The sequence below is a fragment of the Pan paniscus genome, chromosome 1, assembly GCF_029289425.2.
Source record: "Pan paniscus chromosome 1, NHGRI_mPanPan1-v2.0_pri, whole genome shotgun sequence".
In the NCBI taxonomy this organism is placed as follows: domain Eukaryota; kingdom Metazoa; phylum Chordata; class Mammalia; order Primates; family Hominidae; genus Pan; species Pan paniscus.
In genome coordinates, this window is record NC_073249.2 from 50,507,449 (window position 1) to 50,519,136 (window position 11,688).

The 11,688-nt window shown below is 32.9% G+C and overlaps 2 non-coding genes across 2 annotated transcripts; both read left to right on the forward strand.

Annotated features, from left to right (window-relative positions):
- Positions 1-9,173: 9,173 nt before the first annotated feature.
- On the forward strand, positions 9,174-9,283 carry MIR181A-1 (microRNA mir-181a-1). The gene has a single exon (NR_106590.1). It is a non-coding gene; the product is annotated as a microRNA mir-181a-1 (primary transcript).
- A 61-nt stretch (positions 9,284-9,344) lies between these two features.
- Positions 9,345-9,454, forward strand: MIR181B (microRNA mir-181b). Its single transcript, NR_106591.1, has one exon. It is a non-coding gene; the product is annotated as a microRNA mir-181b (primary transcript).
- Positions 9,455-11,688: the final 2,234 nt, after the last annotated feature.

Genomic DNA, 11,688 nt, shown 5'->3' on the forward strand with positions numbered 1-11,688 from the left:
GACACATGGGGCACCAATATGAAAATTATCTACTTCTACACTGCTTTTTATGAAGTCAGGTAAATGGAGGATACTGGGGAAATAAACTGTGTCGAGTTGAATATCTAGATATTGATGTGCGCTAGGGAATCAAGGAAGAGGCAACAAGCACTTAGTGAGTTCCTCCTGTCTCCAGGAAATATATTAGGTGCTCACAGTCTATAGATGACTAAAAAACAGCCTCTGACCCAAAGGATTTCACTGGCTAGTGAGAGAGATAGGCCAAGAAAGAGAAACTTTGATTAAATTACTGGTGTGCCTATATTTCATTTTTAGAAATCTTTTCACAGTGAAAAATATGTAGCATTGAAACTAGAATTCTATATCATCTTGGTGTACTTGCCCTTAACCTACTACACTATCCTATTTTCTCCTTATATTAAAGGTCAACTGGAAATATCAGATAGCCTGTAAGTCTCAAGGTACAAATATGGAACTTAATTTATATTGTTTTCTTGTACAATTTTGAAACAAATTCTTGGTTAATAAACAGAAAATAAAAAACTGTTAATAGAAGCTAATACATTATATACATAGAATAATATAAAGGACATGGAAAATAAGCTAGAATTGTGTCACTATCTGATAGCTTGTCTCAAATTGTTCAATGTTCTGAGTCTTTGTGCCAATTTGAGTATGTAGCTCAATACTTCTAGGGAAAAAATACTTCTGTCTTCCTCCTATGGCCGTACAATGTATTTGTTTATTTGTATAGTAATCGTCACTTTTTTCATAAAGCACTTAAGGTACTTATGGGCATATTTATATTCTTATGTCTGAAAGTTTTTGATAACTAAGCTTATTTTTTTTAAATCTATGCATTTATAGACCTTTTCCCAGAAGAAACTTAACTGTATTTGCATTTGCGTAATCCACTCATCCCTAAAAGACATTAGTTTCATGGTTTGAATGTTGCAGCTGTTTAACAGCTTCCAGGCGACACTAAAAACTTAGTTTTAAGACAGGAAACTGGGAAGAGTAGTATATTTAATTAGAGTTTCAGGCAAGGTATTTAAAAAGCACCTAAGTTAACCTGATCCAAGATAATCTAATTAATACCCTCACTGATTAAAAAATGTAAACTATAAAGCCACTCTATTATTAATTGCAAATATTAATATTTTTGAAAGTCATTCTTCAGTTGGGTAATTGTATCAGTTTTTCTCTGCATTGATCTCTGCTAACCATTTATATTTAATGCAGAAAAGAGGTTGCTTGTAAGTTAAGCCCCACAGGAATAACTTTAAAAGTATAACACAATTACATCATGTATTTGCTAGAAACTAGGTGTTTTAGATGGATTAGTGGTAGTGGGAAGGGGTCCTTTCAGGATTGTAGGTAATAAATTCATAAAGATTGTTTAAATGAAATCATAGTTTTCCACAGTTACCTAATGACATAAAATGTGATTTACCTTTATCTCTGATAGGCTATCATCAATAATATGGTACTTTTTGAAAATTTAAGCCATTCATTTTTCTGTACATATGTAAATATAAAAAGAAAGCAGACCAACAGTGAAGATTTGAAAATACGAATGGAGGAAAACTTTCTTACTGTGAAGTAACTTTCTCACTTATCTGTCTATCTTATTTTCAAGTATCTTTTTTGGAGAAGAAAATATTGTAAAGACTCTGAGTAGTTTAAAGTTGTTATAACATCTGTATTATTGCTACACATATAATAAAGAACATCCTTATGTTGGTAGAAACACAAAGTAATCACCAGATTAAGTCTTTTGTTTTTTCTTTCCTCAGTTGTGATTTCAATGAATCAAGTAGTCACATGATCCTATTGTTCAAGGAATATGCTGATCTATAAATATTTTTTATAAAGAAAAAAGTACTGTGAATTGTTAACAAAATACTGGATTTTTGCCTATTTGTTCTTTTAAATGTAGCATAGAGAAAATATTAACTAAGCCCTCTAGAATCACTCTTTGATTAAGGAAAATAAAAAATAGAAACTAAAAAGTTGCAGAATCTCAGGACTATAAGATATTTCTTATCAGAGTCCAAAATCAATGCATATATTCTTTAGATAATCCAAACATGTCATAATGGTGTATGTTTGAGCTAAAGTATTTCATTTTTATATTATTTATCAAGAAATAAAATATTTAACTATAATGGAGTCTTGACTTTTGGCTGGAATCCTTTCTCAGCCCACAGGTCACCATGGAGAGAAAACAGTAACCTGCTGGTTACATTAGGGAAGGTTTAGAGAACTTCTTGCATATTCAAGTCTATTTAGATTCTTCATTCTTAAAAGATAAATTTTTATAAAGACAATTGTGGTGAAGTAAACAATCCATGTAATGTGTATCAGAACTCAGTATCAAAAATTTTATAAATTTTCATATTATCCTAATATAGCATTTTATGTAATATTAGAGCCATGAGCAATAACCTTTTAATAGATATTCAGCTTTGTATTTACAACTTCTCAAGTTCTGTCAATTGATTTAAAAATGTTTATGTAGTATAGAAACCCAGAAAGATAGTGTAACTACTTTTATATCATACATTATTTTTAAAAGTTCACACAGATCTTACTTTGTAATACATTTTTGTTACTATTTTTCATCTCTCTTCCACCATTTTAATTACTCAAACAGTTTTTGACTGCAAAGTCAGTGCTTGCTAAAAGCTCACGGGAAATAAAATAGTATTATATACATTGTTTCACACAGATTGATGTAAAAAACAAATGGTATCCTGTTGATTGAAAGAACAGATGCTTGTATAATTTATGAAGCCAGAAATACGTCCACAATATCCTCCCAAAATAGTAAGGTATTCTAATAACATAGTGGGGAATGCAGTCAAAGAGCTTGGGAGATTCCAATTTGTAGACTGTATTTTGAATGGAGCAAAGAAAACTTGAAAGATATTATCAATATTCTAAAAATACAATTATAATCACTCATTTTCCAAAGTAACATGATACAATAAAATAACATTTTAATGATTCACATAAAAAATTAAAAAGTCTAGCATGTCTTTTTGTTGATTGTACATTTCACGTTCCACTCACTAGCAAATTTTAATAATTTGTCTAAGCAAGGGGGTCTACTTCTTTTCATAACAAATGTCCATCATGTCAATTGTCCCAGAAAAAAAAAAATTCCTCCAAAAATGCTTACTTTCTCTAACACACATATCACTCTTATTTTTCAAATATTAATTTAGTATTAATAATAACAACGTAATAACATAAGTTGTGTTACTGATATGGTAGTGTTTATTTGGGATTAATTTTAAGTTATTTTGAATATCAGTTAATGTATCTGTACTTTCTAAACTGAAGAATTAATCAACTATTAGTACAAATTCTTGGATCGAGGGCACTATATTTCATTGCTAAAAATAAACACTGCTCACTGTGGCATTGGCACAGTTTGTGGAAGTCATGGGGTTATACTATTACACGATGGATTCTCTTTATGAAAAAAATAACATGGCTTCAACTATGATTTGAATTTTTCATTACATTCATTTAACTTCAAACTTCACATCATCATTGTGCTTTTTTCTATAAAAATGAGATTTTTTCTATCAATTTTTTTGTAAATTGATTATTTAAGTAACTCATTGTTTATAAAAGATTACTTTTGATAGCTCAGTATAATTTATCTGCACTATAAGCTCATGGATTTTGAAAAAATTGTAGTTATATATATTTTCTTTTTTTCTTCTCTTTCTCTGTTTTCTTTCATTTTCTCTCCTCTCTCTCTCTCACTTTATTTTTATTTTTATTTTTTGCTTCAGGAAGAAGTCTAAATTTCAGAGCAAATAAACATTGAAATAGCTTTCCAGTAGACAAATCTCGAAATATTAAAAAATATGAAGATTGAACAATTTTCAAAACTACAACAAAATTTAAAAACTCGTCTAATTCTACATAGACAGCCAATGGCATACTGATTTGATTTAAAATAATATATAGAATAAGCTCAAGAACAAGAAACTATTTTGAAAAGTTAACAGTAATAATTATCCTGAATACACTATAGTCTTCATACTTTGCATTAATGTTGAAGATTAAGACAGGGATGCATTAGGTTAATCAAGGGTTCCTAACTTTAGGCGAGTTTAAGATTAATTATAACTTTCAAGTAGACATCAATCCTCTTTAGAGCTACCTGTCTTGGAAGAGCTCTCCCTGTCTGTCAATCATTACCACCTACCAGGTAGAAAGCCACACAGCAGAGTGCTGTACCTTACTGGGAATATTATTGTGCCATAAATTAAAAAAAGAAATATATATATATATATATGTTTTGAAGCTAATAGATTTTTTTTATTATTTTAGAAGTGGGAAAACAGTTGTTTTTGAGGGAAGAAGCGTTAGAATCTTAGGAGACCCTGATTTAACCTGGTCCCCTTAAATAATGGTATCCCCTATAAAATATCTGTTATAAAGGATTATTCAGAAATATATTGAACCACTGTATATGAGAATGGTCTTATTATCTAGATTTTATTCAGAAAACCAAATCTCATAGAGGTTATACAATGAAGCTAGTGACTGGGAGGTCCTGGGTTCATTGACTCAGTTCTATTGCTGTTTCTTTAGTTATTATATTATGCTGCCCAATAAACTACACCTTTACATTGCTGCAATTCATATGCATAGAAAAACTTTATGCATACAGACATAGTGTGCATGTATACACTCTACTGAACAAAAACAGTTTAAACCAGCATGTGGTAAGAAGTGATCAATTTGAGGAAAGTAAAATAAGCAAAATATATCAATAATGATCAATAATATCAATAATCAATGGGAGATTATTAAAATATTAATGTTGAGTTACAATGATTCTTTTTAACTTTCTTCTTACATTAAACTCTGAATGTCTGAGTTTGTATGCAGTTTTTAAACAAACAACACACAAACATTTATATCTGTAAACACTTACAAGAACAAACCAAAAAGTTGAGTAGACTGTAAATCTCTAAATCTTTCCAGAGCTTAAAGCTGCTTTAAAAATTTTTAATGTTGGCCAGATGCAGTGGCTTACGCCTGTAATCCCAGCACTTTGGAAGCCTGAGGTGGGCGGACTCATGAGGTCAGGAGATCAAGACCATCCTGGCCAACATGATGAAAACCCATCTCTACTAAAAATACAAAAAAATTAGCCAGGCATGGCAGCACGTGCCTGTAGTCCCAGCTACTCGGGAGACTGAGGCAGGAGAATTGCTTGAACCCCAGAGGCGGAGGCTGCAGTGAGCCAAAATCGTGCCATTGCACTCCAGTCTGGCAACAAAGCGAAACTCTGTCTCAAAAATAAAAAGAACAAAAAAGTTTCAGTGTTCAGTATGTGTCAATTGGTTGGATCTTACTATGGAAAAGATTTTTAAATCACTCAAGGTCTGTTTTGTAACAGAGGCACAATGTGGGTTTCTTATATGTAAATACAGTTAATATGTATGTTAAGAATAAACCTATTAATGTTTTTTAATTACTAATAACTTTATCAAATAGTGCAAAGGTTATAGTTGAAATTCTTCCCTTCTCAAAAGGAAATTCATAAGAAATTTTACAAAGAGAGTAATGTAGAATTATTCCCACAGTTTTCTGGGATGGAAAACCAGAAACTTTTCAGGCCCTTTGCTGTTATCAGGAGTAAGGACTATCATTAATTACAAAACTATTGGAAATAGAATTATAGTCCTCTGCGGGGTGCTAGTGTTTCGGTAGTAAAAGATACCTCACTGGAGCCAAGCTTTGGCATGACTCGCCCTGATTTTCCTTCTTTCTCAATGGAGAACCATATCCAAGTGCCCAACTTGCCTCTCCATCACATTTAGTCAGTTTCTGACCTCTTTCGTGCTTTTGCTTTTTCTATTGAAGCAGCCAGAAGGCCCCATAATTACAATTATAATTACCCAGAAGAACATTTCTGTGATAAGAACTTTAACTGCATAACTGGGAAGGTAATAGTGCCAGTGCTGAAGCATTTATTGAGATTTTATATCCTGAGCAGAGGAAGAAATCTTCTAAGAAAATGGAGACAGACATGAGAAAGGGACTTTGGGACCCCAAAATACTGGTTAAGCAGAAATTTTACTTATGATGGGTTTCAGAGATAGTGTTATCTCCTTCAGAGGAGGAGGAAACAGCAATGGCATTTTTTTTAATGCAATATTTTTCACTTCTTTTGTTTTGAATAGATTCACTTTCATGACATAAAATAAAACTGACTAAACTATAAATCTATTTATGCATACATGCTGCTCATCAGATTTTAAAACTAAGTAGAACTAAGGATAAAACGTGCATGGCAGCAAAGAGTCAGTCTCTTTCATTTGTCCAGATCAATGCCCACATGCCCAATTTAGGTCAAGGCATCAGGCAGAGGAAAGGACTGGAGACTGACATTGAGATGCTCTATTTCACACACTTGCCCTCTGGAAGGACTGGCAGAGGCAGTCACTTAAATTAAATACAGATCATCAAACAAGATATATAATCTATTCCTAAAACAGACAACTTCAGCATCCCAAATCCCTATGGCTTTTTACTGAGGCACATTGCACTACTTTTTTATGTTCCTCTGTCAATTCATGTTAGGGTTTGCTTTGTTTAAAAGTGGTATTTCATGTATTTCGTGACCCTCTTGCACAAAGCAAAAAAATTGCTTTGGTTTATTTATGACCTACTAACCTTAAGCAAAACTGAAATACTTAATGTTCCCACAAGCCTAGGGATGAGAAATGAAAGCTACAATAAATTTGGCTTGGATGCAAATTGGATTGGTTTTATCCTACCCACACAGCCCTCCAAAATTAGGAAGAGGGGGATAAGAGAGTATTTATGCATTAATGACCTATTGCTTGTGACTTTTTTTCATTCAAGGAAAACTATGCAAGAATGCATATTGCTACCACCAACTTGGAATTCTGGAATTATGAACATTGTGTTCTAAAAAATTGCCAGAAAATGTGAAATCTCAGTACCATTGCATCTTAATATTTTAAAGATAAATGATTTATAACTAAGGATTAAGTTGTGAAAATAAAGATGGAAAAGATATAGGATTGGAAGGTACATGACAGTAATTGCAAGACCATATAAGTGAGCAGAAAACTAAATTGCACCAACAAGTAGAACAATTTTTCTGTATTGCTCGAAATAATTTAGAATATAGAGCCTAAATTTACTATCTTCTCTGACATTAGATTAATTGGAAGCAAGAACACAGAGATCCTATTTTCCATTGTGGAGGATTTAAACTGTTAAGATATGAGGTTTTATCTGTAACAAACTATGACTATGATTAGCCCAAGGAAAGAAAAAATAATTAATCACTTTATTTATCATTGCTATTTTATGTGTAAATAACAAGACATTTAATGTAACTTCTATTGTTTCAAGTGAATCATTATAAGATTTTTAAGAATTTTAATGTTAAATCAATTATAGTTAAGATTTTTATTCTAAGAATGTAACAACTTTAAGATTAAGTTAATTGTATTCTTCCAAAGACTTCTAGGAGAATATTTTGGAAAACAAAAGATAACATAGTTATGCCTTTTAATTATTTGTAACTGACCTAGAGCTTTGCTTACTGGTAGGCCAAATGCATTTTGTGTTAAGGGAAAATACAGAGCATGGAGTCTTTTATCACAACATCCCTATTATACAAACGTTAGCAGATGTAGCAAGAGATGAATAGGCATGATTGAAAACAGTTGTATATTGACCTGACACTAATACCACAATAGGCAGGCAACAGAACAGGAGTGATATGCTTTCAGTTGTAATTGATAATGCAAACAAATGAATCCTCAGTCTCATGATAATATTCTTTCCAGCAGCAACACAGAAATGCCTACTGATAAAGCATTCTTCTAGGGTTTTATTCTGTGGGAGAAATTTGCTTCTTTCAAAAGAATTAAACAATGCAAAATTCAGATACAGCACTGTTTCATATTCTGTGCCTATTTGTCACTTTAAAATTTACTTCCAGTTGATCTCTAGTCCCTGTTTCTCTCAAAAAAAAATCTGTTGAAGTTTTCATGTAAATAGTTTGTCTAAAAGGTTAAACAATTATTGGCTTTAAAATAATTCTAAGTGACTGAAATGTAAGAATGTGTAAAAATTTGGGATACATATTTCACTAACATTTCGAGAGTAATTGCCTTGACTTGAATAGACCATTATCCCCTTCAAAGTAGCATTCCAAATTATTGTGGGTTGTCCCTCCTACAGATAATTACTCTATAACCATATTAGATGCAACTTAAATGTGTGAAATAATGACTTTCTATTCTGGTTTAGATACATCCAAGGTGACTTTTGTTTTAATTGATGGTAGAAAATTATTGAAAATGGCTCTAAAAATAAATTCAGTAGAGTTCATAATAATTTTAAAATAAGCATTAATGATAAAACAGTCTTAGAAAATAAGACTATGAAAAGAATCCCTCACCCATCTACCCATAAAGAGATGTTAGATGTTAGATGTTATTTAAAATAATAGGAAATGAACGGTTTTGTAGCATACATAGATTGTATTTACCTTTCACTGTATTCATGAAATCTTTGTGCCATAAACTAAGAAAAATGTATTGAGCTGGTTTCTTCACTTATAATTTGTTCAGCATTTTCTAAATAAGATTATTCTTAGGAAGTTATACTAATTTTAAAACCTTATTTTAGAATAAAATATAGTAAATATATAATGTAAATATAAATGATATCATCAATGCCAATTTGAGGAAATCTAAGGTAATTCTGTTTAATTTCTGTATAAGCTATATACATAATGCTTGCTTACTATAAGCATAACAATATTTAAATTATAAGATATTGTTTGGATTTTATACCACAAAGTACTTTGAATAACAAATTGTCCCTGTCTTTAACAGTGAGATAATTCCATCTCTGGAACTAGCCCAATATAGGCCATGTTTTTGCTTAATGAAACCGATCCTTTTCTCTCATACAATGTGATGTGGAGGTTTGCCAAACTCTTTGTTGGAAGAATCATGCTTCTTATTTGTCTTCTTTTGTATTCTTCTGAAATGGCATAAAAATGCATAAAATATATGACTAAAGGTACTGTTGTTTCTGTCTCCCATCCCCTTCAGATACTTACAGCTACTGTAAAGTGAGTAGAATTCTGAGTTTTGAGGTTGCTTCAGTGAACATTCAACGCTGTCGGTGAGTTTGGAATTAAAATCAAAACCATCGACCGTTGATTGTACCCTATGGCTAACCATCATCTACTCCATGGTGCTCAGAATTCGCTGAAGACAGGAAACCAAAGGTGGACACACCAGGACTTTCTCTTCCCTGTGCAGAGATTATTTTTTAAAAGGTCACAATCAACATTCATTGCTGTCGGTGGGTTGAACTGTGTGGACAAGCTCACTGAACAATGAATGCAACTGTGGCCCCGCTTTTTGCTGTCACAATCAACAGATATTCCATCTTTGAAAGATGTGTTCAAAATAGTACTATTGTTCTTTAAGTTTTCCAATTCGTCATCATCTTCTGGTTTATTTATTCAATTTATATCATGTGATGAGATTTCAATGAAAAAGACTCTGGTTTAAACAAGAATAATGCTTCTCTATCTTTTGTATGCTATAAACAGAGCATGTTTTAGAAAAGGCAAAACTATTTTGTCCATCAAACGTATAGTATCATCATCTAGGTTAGCTCACCTTCCTACTGTTGTAGTGTGAGTGAAAAAAAGACATAAAGTAGGACCTCAGCACCCATGCCATTGACAATAACAACACTTACAAATATGTGTTCTTTACAACTTTTGTTAGATGTTCTGGTCAAAGTGGGATAGAAACACCAGATAATTTTAGCTTTCTGCTTCTCTGGGTGAGGATTTGCTCATATAATTCTGCCTCTTGCTATGTAACATGCTAAATACGAAGAAAATAATATATACATAACTATATAACTATCAGAACACTCATGACAGTCATATAGTAGATTGATTTTCCCAATTCAATTTCCACTTTAAAACTTTACCCACTTTCTATGTGCATGAACTGCGTGGTTAGACTTAGTCATGGCCCATTAATTGCCTCATGTTTACTCATCTGACTTTGCAAGTAAAAGCCTATGCATATCATGGTTTTTCTTAAGTGGTTTGCCTCTGCATTTTTATATAGGACATCTGTCATTAAATTTGATCACAGCAGTTTTAAGTTTACCATTCGTAATGATAATAATTATATAGCAAAATAAAATGCTTTCTCGAGTGTCTACGTTTGGAGTACCTGGATGGCTTCAATGTTCTTTTTTTTTTAATGGTCAAATAAATTATCCTTTCTTTTCCTTGGTCTTTTAAATCCCATTTGCCTTTAACTCCCATTACAGAAACCCATTGCTGGGACCCGGCTCTTGACCTCATCATAACCTTAAAATATTTTATCACATTCGATATCTAATATCCCACTCTGTCTATCACTTCTTACCATTCTAGTTTCTCATTCTCTTATCTCCAAGGCAACTGTCCTTTCAATATCAGTGTTGCTGAAAAATAAAATCACATCATCATATGGACACATTAATACACATACTCAGGGGCCTCCAAGTGCCTCAGTCCCTCAACTCTGACCCAGCATTTCTTCTACTCCACTCCCTCATGTTTAGCCTAAATGTTTACCTCTTTCCTCAACTGCTCCTTTCCACGATTCCACTCTCAACAGATGAACTGACTTCTGTTTTTCATTGAGAAGCTTGAGTCCATGTGATTATTCCCTCCACTTCCTTGTTTATAGCCTATGAATGCGTAGGATTCTGCCCTGAGTTGTCTCACGTGAGCCTCCTGCCTTGCTCGGGACATCTCTTCCCCTGTGATATCCCCCTCCTCTCTCACCATCTGGCTCCATTTCACATGTAACAAGGTTCAGTTTTCTCTCTTCTCAAATAGAAAACAAAAGAAATTTGAGAAAAACTTCTCTATACTTGCTTTATCCTCAAGTTACTTACCCCACTTCTTTTCTTCTTTTTAAAAGCTAAGATTTTAGAAATAGTACATAGTAGCCTGCAGCACTGTCTATATTTGTTTACTTCCCATTTCACCTCAACTATATGTAATTTGGCATCTTCTACCATTTCTCTCTCCCACTTGTGCATAACATCATTCTAATGAACTGCTTTTCCCCAAATCGCCAGTGAGCTCCATATTGCCAAATACAAATCAAACTTTTCTGCCAGTTGTCCTACTCGAACTCCCCTTGATGCCTGACACAGCTGACCACTTCTTCCTAAACTCCAGTCCCCATTCACTTTTGTGATCCTACTCTCATTTGGATTTCTCTCTTTATTACAGTGATGTCCTATTTATTTATTTATTTTTAAGAAGCTCTTCATCTGCTTGAACTCCCAATGCCAGTATCCTTCTGAGACCCATCCTTAACTTTCTGGCTTTTTTTCTCTTCTCCTGTCTCACAATCTTTGAAGGAATCTCAGGCACGTGAATGATGTTTACATCTGCTCAGATGCTGCAGATACCCAAGTCTTTATCTCCAGCTTACACATCCCAAAGCTACATATCTGTCTTCTGCTCTTCTCACAGACCGAAGCCCATCCATGACTATAGATAACGTATCATCTTTTTCCCAAGGGATAACACTCTTGATCTACTTGGAAACCAAAGCCATAAATCTC